This window comes from Saimiri boliviensis, chromosome 16 (assembly GCF_048565385.1).
Source record: "Saimiri boliviensis isolate mSaiBol1 chromosome 16, mSaiBol1.pri, whole genome shotgun sequence".
Lineage (NCBI taxonomy): Eukaryota > Metazoa > Chordata > Mammalia > Primates > Cebidae > Saimiri > Saimiri boliviensis.
In genome coordinates this window covers 49,780,058-49,792,782 of record NC_133464.1, presented here as the reverse complement: position 1 = coordinate 49,792,782, position 12,725 = coordinate 49,780,058, and the positions used below count along the sequence as shown (strand labels likewise).

Below are 12,725 nucleotides of genomic sequence, written 5' to 3'. Positions count from 1 at the left end.
CTGGCACTTCAATGTGAGACTCACTCATATTCCCAAATCAGTAGAGAAGCATTGGGCATATTTAGGGAGGCATAGAGTTTTCATGAAGTAGGAGCTGTTTATAACTTTCCTCCTAAAAATAAAAAGTGGGTTCTCACTCATGAATATTAGACTCCCTTTTATAGAAAAACTTTTGCAAACTTATATTCAGGACAGATGTTCGGACAGACACCAGTTTGCCTCTGAAGAAAATAGGGCAGTTTAAAGTGGGTATGTTCTTCAAAGTTGCAAGACAATCACGATTCTCTTATTTGCAGTTCTTCCTAGTCCTAATTCCCATAACTTCTGAACCTACAAACGTTTTCATTATTTTTTTGATTTCAATAATCTCTTTCTCTTTGATTTTACATCCCCTCTGAACTGTTATTGGATGGTTGATTACCGTTTATTTTTACTTCGAAATTTTAATTTTTTTTTTTTTTTTTTTTTTGGCACTAACTGAAAATTTTCCACAGTGCTTAAACCATTTGAGTGAAAACATCTACTTTTCATTTGCAAATCACAGGACTTATTGCTCTTTGAAGAGTCATTAAGTCGTTAAAAAAAAAGCTTTATATATTAGGATGTACGTAAAATTATGACAACAGCTGACATGGTAATAAATAGACCCTGTGGCTATTTCTTCTTACTTTTCTCTTTCTTATGATTGATTCTAGGAAGAAATATTATGCATTGAACTTGAAAGCTGAGACACAAGACTCCAGCTTACTCCTAAGAAATACTTGATTACATACAAGACAGTTGTTACTTCTTTTCTCTGGGATCTTAGAGATTTTCTTCTCATTCAGGCTTGGTGTAGAATCACTTCTTCAGCGAGCCCTCTTCAACCCCAATGCAATGAATTCCCAGACCGTTTCTATCATTTTGTCCTTATCACTATCATTACATTTTGTTTTATTACTTATTATTTGTTAATTTGTTTCTTTACCTTTTTCATCCATTGGAACACAAGATTTATAACCAGAGGCATCATTTCTTTCTTGTTCATTACTGCAAAGAACAAAACCTGGCACAAAGAAGAGTCTCAGGAAATGTTGGCTGAATGACAGAATGAAGATCGATAAATGAAGACTTCTCTGAATAACTGATGCTAGACAGCTCTAAATGTAAAACAGCACTAATTAAAGTATCATCTTAATTTCATCTAATTGAAAACATGGCCTTGCATGTATGTTAAGTCATTTTAGAAAGAAATGTTAGAATATTAAGTCTTAAAAATGGTAACTCTAACAATAGTCTAGATATAGCTAATTTGTTCTAAAATATTCTTAGTAATTATGTAGTTGATTTTGAATTAAAATTGATTTTGAATTTTTATTTCTAAATGTCTTCAGTATGCTTATATGCTGCTGAAAATGAAGACATTCCTTTGTGCTTTTATGGTATTTTAAATTTAAAGGTACATTCATTCTTTAATGATTTTGGAGATAACTTTTGCAATCATTGGGGTAGTCATTGTGCCTGAAGGTTTTATTTTTCTCTTTCTGCTGCTGAAACTGGAATGCACCCTTGAGTTCACACTCTTTCTGAAATCATACTTTTGTTATTGTCCAGATATCAGAAATAACATGTGACCATTGCATCATACATAATTTTTCCATCAAAACATTTGAAAACAACTTGGATTCATTTATTAGACTTTTATTTTCCCAAATCTTGCAGTACTCTAGAGTTCTGCAGTAATTAACCTTATGCTGAATGGCAGAGGACATGCACTAAGCTCTTATTTAAAATCTATTCATGATGCATTTTAAATATTCAGTAGAGACTTCTTAAACATGCAGCCATAGTTTATTCAAAATGGATTTCCTAAAACCAGGAGATTGCATATTAATATCAGGCATTTGCATAAAGATAGATTTTTGTTAACCTATTATAAAAAGGACTGATGATGTGATTATATATTGTTTACTAGCCCACTTATATTTCTCTGTGCTAATAATTACTATAAACCATTTTAGTTTTTTTTTACTTTATTTTCATTAAGGGTTTAAAAAATTTTTTTTAATCTTAGCTTATGTTTGATTCATGTTTTTGATTGAATCAAGGTTGTTTGTTAATATAGAAACTGCTGTCATTTCAGTTTTATCTTTCCAAAGTGAAATTTCTAAAAAACGTATTAAAAAAGAAGTTCTGAAACTCCTGAAATTAGATGTTTAAGGGGATTAGTACCTTTGTGCCTGTGGTATTATAGCCATTCTTATTTTAACATTTTGTGGAAATTTTGGCACACAGGAGATATTTGGCAATGTCGGGAGACATTTTGGTTAACACAACTGTAGGGTGTGAATGCATCTAGTGAGTTGAAGCCAGGTATGTATTAAACACCTTATAACACAGAACATCTTTCTACAACAAATAATTATCTTGCCTAAAATGTAAATAGTGCTGAGATTATGAAACACAAGTTTAGACAAATTAAATTTAAAAATTTTAGTGTAATCTTAAAATTATAGATGAAAGAGTGCTTTCTTAATATATTGAAAGTTTTTCAAAAAGAGCTAAGTATTTAAAAATGTCTTCTTGGCTGGGCACAGTGTCTCACGCCTGTAATCCCAGCACTTTGAGAGGCTGAGGTGGGAGGATTATTTTAGGTCAGGATTCGAGACCAGCCTGGCCAAAATGGTATCTACTAAAAATACAAAAATTATCTGACTTTGGTGGTGCACACCCATAATCCCAACTATTCGGGAGGCTGAGGCAGGATAATTGCTTAGCCTGGGAGACAGAGGTTGCAGTGAGCCAAGACTGAGCCACTGCACTCCAGTCTGGGCAACAGAGTGAGACTCTGTCTCAAAAAACAAAAACAAAAACAAACAAAGAACAAACAAACAAAACAAAAAACAGTCTTCTCCTAAGAGGAAAACCTGAGCAGTAGGGCTAATAAGAAATGAAGTCATGAGTAATTGAGAAGAGATTTCATAGGCCTTTGTAGAATATTCTTTAAAAATGGCTTTTATTTTGAATGAAATGAGATATCATTATATACTATAGAGTAGAGGAAAAGCATCGCCTAGTTTATATGTAACAGGATCCTTATTGTGGCAGGCAGAATTCTAAAGATGTTCCCTGAGATTCCCTTACCTTGGTTAGTCAATAAAACATGAATCTAGTTACTGCTGTGAAGGGATTTTGCAAAGGTAACAGGACTTAAGATAGTGAGATCATGGATTATCTAGATAGATCCATTGCAATCACTTCAGCTCTTCACAGTGGAGACATTTCTCTTCCTGGGGTCAGTCAGAGAGATGCAGCAGAAGAAGGAGGCAGAGGAAGGATAACAAGTGTGAGAAAAATATCACCCTCCCTTGCTGTCTTTGATTATCAAAGAAGGAGGGATAAGCCAAGTAAGGTGGAAAACTTTTAAGATATATCCAACTGAAAGCCAGCAAGAAGACTGGGAACCTCAGACTACTATTGCATGGAACTGAATTCTGCCATCAACCTGGATGATCTTGTAATATTTTCCCCTGAAGTCTCCAAAAACACTGCGATCTACTGACAAAATCTACTTGATTTTGACCTACACAGAGAACCAGCTGAGCCATACTGTTCTGGACTTCTGACATGAAAATTGTGAGATCATAAATAATTTCTGTCTTAAGCCACAGATTTTATGATCGTCATTTCAGCTGCAATAGGAAACTAACACAGTTGCTGTGCTGAGAATTATAGACCCTGGAAAAGTAGGGGTGGAAATAGGAAACCTAGCTGGGAAGTTTATCAATAAACTGTACACAAGATGGTGGTGGACTCAGACAAGGTGTTGGTGATGGAAATAATAAGCATTGAGTGAATTCTGGATATATTTTGAAGGTAGAGCCAATAGGATGTGCTAACAGATTGGAGGGGTGATGGAAAGGAAACAGAACACAAAGGCTGAATGAAGGCTCTGTCTGAGCGCTTGGAAGGATAGAATTGCCATGACTAAACTGGGTAAGTCTGAGCAGATTTTGAGAGAAAGATTAAGATATTGGTTATGGACATGTTCAGTTCTTGTTAATCATTCAATCGGAGATATTGAGTAGGCAGTTGAAAATGGGTCCAGGAGGAAGTTCTTGACTAAAGTTGTATTATTGGCAGTATATAACCGGTAAATTAAGCCTACATATAACCAAGGAAGTAGGTATAAATAAATATAGAGATCTACGAAATGAACTCAAAATTTAGAGGTCAGGAAGGTGACAAGGAACCAGATGAAACCACTGTGCTGAGACAAATAATATAGCTCATGAAGATAGCTTTGTGATAATTAGAGAAACATTTGTAAATAGTTTAAATTTTTGCTCTAAAAATTCTTATATAGGTTTGAAACAAATAGAAACATATTCAATAATAGCTAGTGAGAGTCATCTATTCCCAAAGTAGACAAATAATGCAAAAAATATATTTTTTAACTTGAAGAAATTTTTGTGTGTTTTTCTTATTTCTTGTTATTTGAACTATTACTTAGGCCACTAAAAATTTAAAAACCAATAAGTTCAAAATATAATGAGTTTAAAACAATTATCTAATTAATTTCTTTTTTCTTCCAATTATCTAAGATGTTAAATCCTGTTTTGTCTCCATTGATGTGGTATTCTGACATCCTGCCAAGTCAGAACAAAGCTACCAGATATTAGCAAAATAAGCCAATAAGTCTTGGGACAAATGCTAGGCTTTTCTCACACACACACACAAAAGAGTTTTTAATTCTTTGACTGCCTATTTCTGTTAACTTTTTCTTACCATGTTAAAAGTGATTATTGTTTTTCTTGGTGAAATGGGAATCAAATATTTAACATGTTTCACCTTAACCCTTTCCACTGTCATGATCATGACTTGCTTTATACTTTTCAACTGATTGGGACATAATATTGAAATACTTGTTAGCACAGTATTCCAGGCAGCTATCAAAGACAGTTATTATGATTCAAAATGAAACCATTTACCATTTCTGTTTTAGTCTCTCTTGAATCACCATCAAGTATTATGTAAAACATACTTCTTACCCATTTATTGCCTAATAATTTGACAATAGTGTCATGCCACTGCATTTATCATAGAAATTTGTATCTCTAAATGGTAGAGATCTTCAGTGATTATCAATAACTTTTTATACTACATACTTCATCCCCTCATGTTTCTCTAATCAAAAAAATATATATATATTTTAACACTTTAAGAAGTGTCATTTGCAAAGTTGTAGAGGGCATTATTAACTCACTCTTTACACAGTTATGCAGACATATATCTTCATCTTTGTTTATATTGCTATGAAGGTGCGGAGAACTGGCTTTGAGTTAACGAAGCCTCAAAGCCAGTCCTCTGCACCTTCATAGCAATATAAACAAAGATGTGTTTAGTTTACAGTAAATACTCATGTTTTTATTCCTAAAATAAACATGCAAGTTAGAGCTAGTGAGATGAGCTCAAGAGATATTTTTGGCAAAGTGTCAGGCTAAGAAATGTTCAGTGAGGGTAGGTTCTCTGGTCTTGTTGATCAAATCATAGGGGAATCATTGGATTGATGGCAATGATGCTTTGATTGGGGTAAATTGTGAATAAGTGAGTCATAACCATGTTATTCTAAAACTATTACTTTTTGTGGTTGAAAAACTGCACTTACCAAGCCACATCTTCTGGATCTAATATTATCTACCTACCTGGTAGTTTCCTTACCTATGTCTTACAGCACCACTGTGCAGATGGGCACTGGGCAGTGATAATCTGTAGGCATGCACTTTTGGTTGTTTCCAAGACCAAGAAGGCACAGAGTCTGGAAGACTTGGCCAGGACCACTCAGTAATCTATTGGTAGTACCATAGCAACTCTCTCATGGTCTAGTGGCGACTAACACACCTGTACATCCATGTACTGGCGTAAATGGACACACAAGAATGCCCATGTGCACACACACACACACACACACGCACACACACACACACGTGCCATTTGTTTTTTTCCCTGACATCTCCTTGCCCTGGATTCTCTTGAAATATCCTGCCTTATTTCTCTTATTGTATCATCCACATGAAAAAAAAAATGTCACCAAAAAATATCCACCCTGTAGGAATAAGGGGCTATCAGGACTTTGTTCCCTTTGTGAATTTGAGTTAGACTGGTTATTCCCTAGAAGAACTGATTGTCATACTCATCTCCTCAGCAAAGACTTTTGTTCTCTCCCAGCTCGTGAGAGTCACAGCATGTTCTGAGCTTTCACTGCGGTCTATTCACATCTTTTTGAACTTCAGCGATCTGTGTTTTTTTGGCTGTTTTGGTAAGTAGAGATTGAGATCTTGAATGAAGAGAAACATGGAATAATATCTAGCTAATGGTGCTTAATAAATATTTCTGGAATGAATCAAGCAATAAATTAACATCTTCTTATTAGGATAGATAATGGCAAAGAGTTAAAGACTCACTAATTTTCTCTCAACTGAAACCCCAAATTCTTTGGCACATTGGTTAATTTTGGTTGGACCTCAGTCTAATAAGCATATAAGGAACCTTTAAAGCTAATATGACCAATAACTTCCAGAAAACTAGCAGAATTGGGAAATAAAAGACATTTTGTCTTTCATAGAAATTTTATAAAGAATATTTTGCAATAAAAATTATTCTTTTGGTTACCATAAACACCAAGTAATCCTTTATAAATCAAGCTAGGCAAAAAGCTTATTTAATCTGCTATGCTTGGAAGTTAACCAAATTAATTTCTAAGTGTCACTCAACCTTTTGTTAATCCATTTTACTGACAGCTTTTGAAAAGAATGTAAAGACATTTCATCATTGGGTCACTTGTGGGCCATACTTTGCACTAATTAGAAAGATGGCTCACCATGAGTAAGATATTAAACCATGAAAAATAACCTCTTATTTCAAGATATTCATACTTATTTATTCTTAGTCATGCGATGCTAACAGATCATTATATATTCTTTAATACCACCATTTTCCATTCAGTGTAGAAGGTAATAGCAATCAAAATATCCACTGCAAAGTAAACAGCAATCACAGTTCCACATGGGTTTCTTTTTATCATTTCAGAGGAATGGAATGTAGATAACTACTGTGATAAGACCCAAATGGGAGAGAGTTTACTATACATAGACAAGCCCACTGCAGAAATTGTGGACAGCTTTATGATGACTATTTTCTAGTTGAAGATAATGAAAGTTTTCCTTGACCAATGACTGAATAATTTTAGTCTATACACAAGCCTTTAATAAACTGTATTAGTGGCTGTGGGATATATTTGATCATTGACTCTTCTAGTCATGATTTAGTTTACTGGTTTATTTGGCTAAAATTGAAGTGTGTCTGGAGAGAATCTCCCTAAGTAACAATGTTTTTGCAAAACATTCATTGGTTTAAACAAAACAACTATATGTTTCTGGGGTTCATTTGCAAAAAGAACTGTATAAGCACTCAGAGTTGTTAAGAGAGATTCCTTTATTCATTCACTCATTGAAATATACTTATTGCATGCCTACTGTGTGCTAGTTTTCTAATCAGGGAGTCCATAGAAGACACAGAAATGTAGATTGTGCATACATTTAGACTGTAAATATGTCAAAATTAATTAAAAGAGAAAGGCAAATTTGTGGAATGTCAATATGGCAATAAATACTACAGAGAAAAATAAAGCAGAAAATGAGACAAGGGATATTAGAAGACATACTTTTAAAATAAAATAGGAAATGTTTCACTGAGAAAGTTACATATAAGTAAATACTTTGCAGTCTGCAATGGAGTAGGCATGTTGACACTGGGTGAAGAGCATGGCAGAGTGCTCTTGTGAATCAGGGTAATGACTGAGCTTTACTCAGGGTAAGCTGGGAGACTCTTGGAGGATATTGAGCCAGATGAATGACATAACCTGTCTTTTATTTTAACAGGATTACAGGATGATATTTTGAGACACAGACATAGACGGGGCTTCAACAGAAGCAGAAAGCCCTGTCTTGCATCCATTTGATCATTCACTCATTTGTACCACAAATACATATTCAACATCCATAATGATTCTACCTAGGAAAAGGAGAAGATTTGTCTATAGCTTTTATAAAAATGACGTGAATTTCACAAGTGAACCGAGTCCTAGAAAAGATAATTTTTTCCCTGCTACGTGGAGAATTCACTGTTCATGTGAAGGATGACACATTAAGTTCTGGTGAATCTGATTGATTGATCTGAAGAAAGCAATACAAAGTTCACAGACAACTAGTGCTTCAATTGGTGGTGTTATAAGAAGTAATTCTTTTTGAAGAAGAGGAGCACTGGAATTACCATATGTTTCATTTTTATAAATACACTTACAAGATTGACATGTAATTATAATTTCCTAGAATTTTGAATATATGAACAGTAATTGCTTCAATACTCTATTCAAAAGAATAAGTAATGAGTGGGTTTGGAAGGCAACAAATCGGTTCATGGGGCAGGTTAGCAGAAAATACTCCAAAGATATCCAGATGACTTTCAAAGTTTGTCATCAATGAAAAATCTATGCATGCATTCTATGGGGTAAGTATTTTTCTGTTGCATAGACCCATTTCTGTGCCCTAATTAATCTGCCTTTTAAAGACATTAGAATTGATTATGTGTTTTTACATGTCTCCATTGTTTTCATTGAGCATTAGAATAATTTTTTGCTTTGTCGTATAAATGTAATATGTGAAAATCTTTGTATATATTGTTCACTTTTGTTAAAATTTTAAGGTTTCAAATGCTACATGTCACTTTGACTAGAAGATTCTCTTTTATGAGCTGCTCCATATTTTTGACAATTTCTCAACTCAATTTTCCTAGTAACTACTATTTTCTATCTAACATCCTGCTTTGTGAAGACATAAAGGCATTACTAAAAGCACTATTGGGAGCAATTTGCCAAAACCCTTACAGGGAAAACCCCTACAGGGTTTTGCTAATAGATATTTTTCATAACTATATTTTATAATTACTAGATCCAAGTACGTTCTATTTTTTCCCAGAATCATATGAGCATTCATATATGAAGTACAGCAATTATGTTAAAACTAATTTAGCAAATATTAATGAAATAATTTACTGCCATAATAATAGGGACCTGGAACTTGTGGGAAAATTTGACTCATGATTTCTATTGGGATGAATTCTGCAGTAGCAATATTTCTGATAATGTGCACTGCTCTCAAAAAGCACTATAGAAAGGTGATTTAGTTTATGATTTTTTCCCCTAATACTTATTGAAATATTCATTATTCACAGGGGGTGAACTCACACTCAGTTTCTGCAATCTCTTCTCTTCTCCAATTCCTAATAGTCACCTCAGTCTTTCACATCTTAGGAAATGACACTCCCTTTACCCTACTGCTGAAACAATCAATGTGCAAGTCATCTGTGTTTTCTTTATCTATTGCTACCTCCCTCGAATCAATCCATCAGTAAAGTCTTCAAATTTTATAATATAAATCGTTTTGCCTCTGTCCGTTTGCAATACTATCACCATTTCTTGAATTCTATCTTCGCTTATTTGGACTATATCATGAAAGTGTTATCTATTACTGTCTAATTGGTATTACCATTCCTCTATACATTCCTCAACCAAGATGAAACAAATATTTTTTTAAACTCACAAAAAGTTTTTTCATACATATTGATTTGGGGGTAGGGAGATAACCTAAATAAGATAACTTTGTGTCCCTCTTAATACTATTTGGCATGTTCCCATTTGGGGATTTCAAACTTTTTATTTAAAGCTTCTTTTCAGTGCTCATAATATAGAATTTTCTGAGGTCCTAAACCTCATGCACAGTAAGTACCTATTATACTTCATAATATTAATTTCAGACTTAAGGTTAAAAAGGCTCTAGTCAGCGTGAGGCATAAATGAGATGATGCCCGGTAATCACATAGGTTTCTGGAAAGAAATAAGTTTTATTTTGACATTCAGAAGTAGATTCACTTGTTGCCATAGGTTGATTTTTACATGGCCTCCTTCAGGCTTCTTCTTGCTACATTATTCAAGCACACAGGGTTGTTTAGTTAACTTCCTAGGTGGTGTGGAGGTGTTGATGGAAGAAAGCTGATTGGAGAAAGAATGCCCTGTGGGTAAAAGTAAAGCCTACACAGGTACATGACTCAGAGAGAACCTGTGCACCTGGGACCTACAATCATCATACATGGCTGGGAGAACGGCTTTGTTCAGGGTGGGAGGAACGGAGTGTTACTGAGTCATAAAGGGAGGGCTTTCTCGCCATAGGAAAGAGTTGAGATTTTTGCCTTGAAGACAATGGGGAGGCATTGAAGAATTTTATTAGGTCTACTGTTGATTTTCAAAGTCTGGTGGGTTCAATTTTTCTTTAGATTTTGAAAACAGAACTCTCCAAATCCCTTCTTGAAAATACAAATCAAATCCAATAGCTTTAAATCAGTGGAGGTGAAACATGCCTTCAAATTTGAGGAAACTAAATGAGAACAAAGTTTGGTCAGAACACCACTTCTTAAAACTTCCTCTCCTACACCTTCAAAGTGATCATGGAATTTCAAGCTATGATGACTATGGAGTAAAAATATTTAGTGATTTTTAATCTAATGGTTAGAAAGAAGAAGGATATGCTCAGAAACATTTAACTGAACTACCAATTAAAATTCTTCAACAAAGCATTAATTTATAAATCTAATATGATGTGGAAAATAATGCATTGAAAAGGATATATTTTTACCAAACTGAGATTTTTTTCTTAGCTCTATGTAGGCGTATTCTAAATAGTAAAAGATAATAGTGAAATTAAATATAATTAAAACTAGGCATTATTTTAGTGAAATATTTATAATTAGAGCCATCTATTGTATTTACTATATTTTGTGCATAACTTAGGAGCATCAAAATAAACTAATAATCCCAAAACATCCTGAATGGCAGAAGCACATGAAATGAAGAATTAGAAAATGCACACCAAATATCAGACTCCTGTCTGAAATGATGTATTCCTCAACTTTTAATATACAATCCAGAGCTTTGCTTTAAACTGTAAGAAGAAAATTTGAAAAGTAACTGATTGTCATTTGTAAAAGCTCTTTGAATCTTTCCTCACATTCTAAAAGATATTTTGAAAAAATATAAATAATATAAAAATAGCTTTGAATATTTGAAATTATTAGATTAAAACTTTTGATTATAGCAAACCAAAGAGAAGAATTAGAATACGAGGAAACAGATGTGTTTAACCCCAAGGGGATATAAAGCAATTGAACCCTACCTTTCTTTCCCTGAGAGCATACACACCATCCTCAGTCTCTTCTGATCTGCATTAGATAAGAAGCTAACAATTATAGCCAGGATAATTTTCTCAAATATAAGAAACAACATAATTACAACTTTGCATTGGCCACACAGCTGGAGTCAAGAAGAAATAAACAAAGGCACAGAAATGGTGTATCAGCTGTGGGAGATCGTAAAGATTTACCCACATGGGAAATGCTGGAAAGCTACATATGAAAATGAGAGCAACCCATATTCATTCCTTACAAAAAATATGCCAATTATTAGAGATGAGGTGATGGAGTTTGTAGCCTGAGTTGGTATAATTCACTGGGAAAAAAGACAGGCTCGGATTTTAATCCAGACTCAACTTTTAGTTATTTTCCATAGGGTAATTATGTAGTTTTTATGTTGCTCCCTATGTTTATCCTTAAGATTGAAATATTAGTGCCTCCCTTGGTGGGAGGGTTGTAAAGTTTAAATGAGATAACATATTTATTAGTATAGTACCAGTAACATACTTGGTGCCAAACCATAAACGGTAGTCCTTTTATTTTTTATTGATTTTATATAGTGTATCCATTTAAATCTCAATATTCATATATATAATAGATTACATATTATGTATATATAATATATATCTTGAATTTCCATTGTTTCTAGGAGATCTTGGAAAGTGGAGTGGCAGGTCCGATGACAGGGTAAGTTGCCATTAAGAATTCTTTTCTAAAACCATTTAATCAGCAAAAGTACTAAATGTTATATTAGTTATCGTATTGCATTGTTCTAGAAACATACAAGTCTCTGTTCAGAATTGAATTGGATAGAAAATAAAACAAATGTGTGTCAAAAGATCATTTAAAAATGCATGACTAAATTCTCAATCCTCCATCAACTGACTTTATAAAAGAAAAAGCACGTAAGTTATTTGAGCCATGGATTTTATCCGCACTATGAGAATGGTTTACATGAGGAATTTCCAACTCTTTTCTCTGGCCATATATAATTTTTTTCCTTTCTTTATTTGATTCTATTTATTTTTTATTATCCAAACTCTGGATTTTTAAGTCTTTTTCCTTTATTATAAAACTCTGTTGTTCAAGAAAGTACTTTAAAATAAATATTTGCTAATTTTTCTATATCCTTTTGATATTAACTGAAGGAAATATCTTAATCTATATAAAACTAAGTTCAATATATGACTAAGGTCAATGAAGGAAACACATTAATAAAGTAGATACAAATATATTAGCACTAAGACTGATGTAATCTATACTCACACAGCATATATTATGCATTAAAAGGTTAATTTTATGCACTAAAAGGTTAATTTTAAAAAATGTTATCTTGAGCCGGGTTGGTGGCTCATGCTTGTAATCCCAGCACTTTGGGAGGCCAAATTGGGTGTATCACCTGAGGTCAGGAGTTTGAGGCCTGCCTGGCCAACGTTGGTGAAACC

The 12,725-nt window shown here is 33.6% G+C and overlaps 1 long non-coding RNA gene across 1 annotated transcript; it reads left to right on the top strand.

The window, feature by feature from the left end:
- Positions 1-2,140: 2,140 nt before the first annotated feature.
- Positions 2,141-12,019, top strand: LOC141581541 (uncharacterized). The gene is made up of 4 exons (XR_012514239.1): positions 2,141-3,975; positions 6,208-6,298; positions 7,920-8,547; positions 11,930-12,019. It is a non-coding gene; the product is annotated as an uncharacterized LOC141581541 (long non-coding RNA).
- Positions 12,020-12,725: the final 706 nt, after the last annotated feature.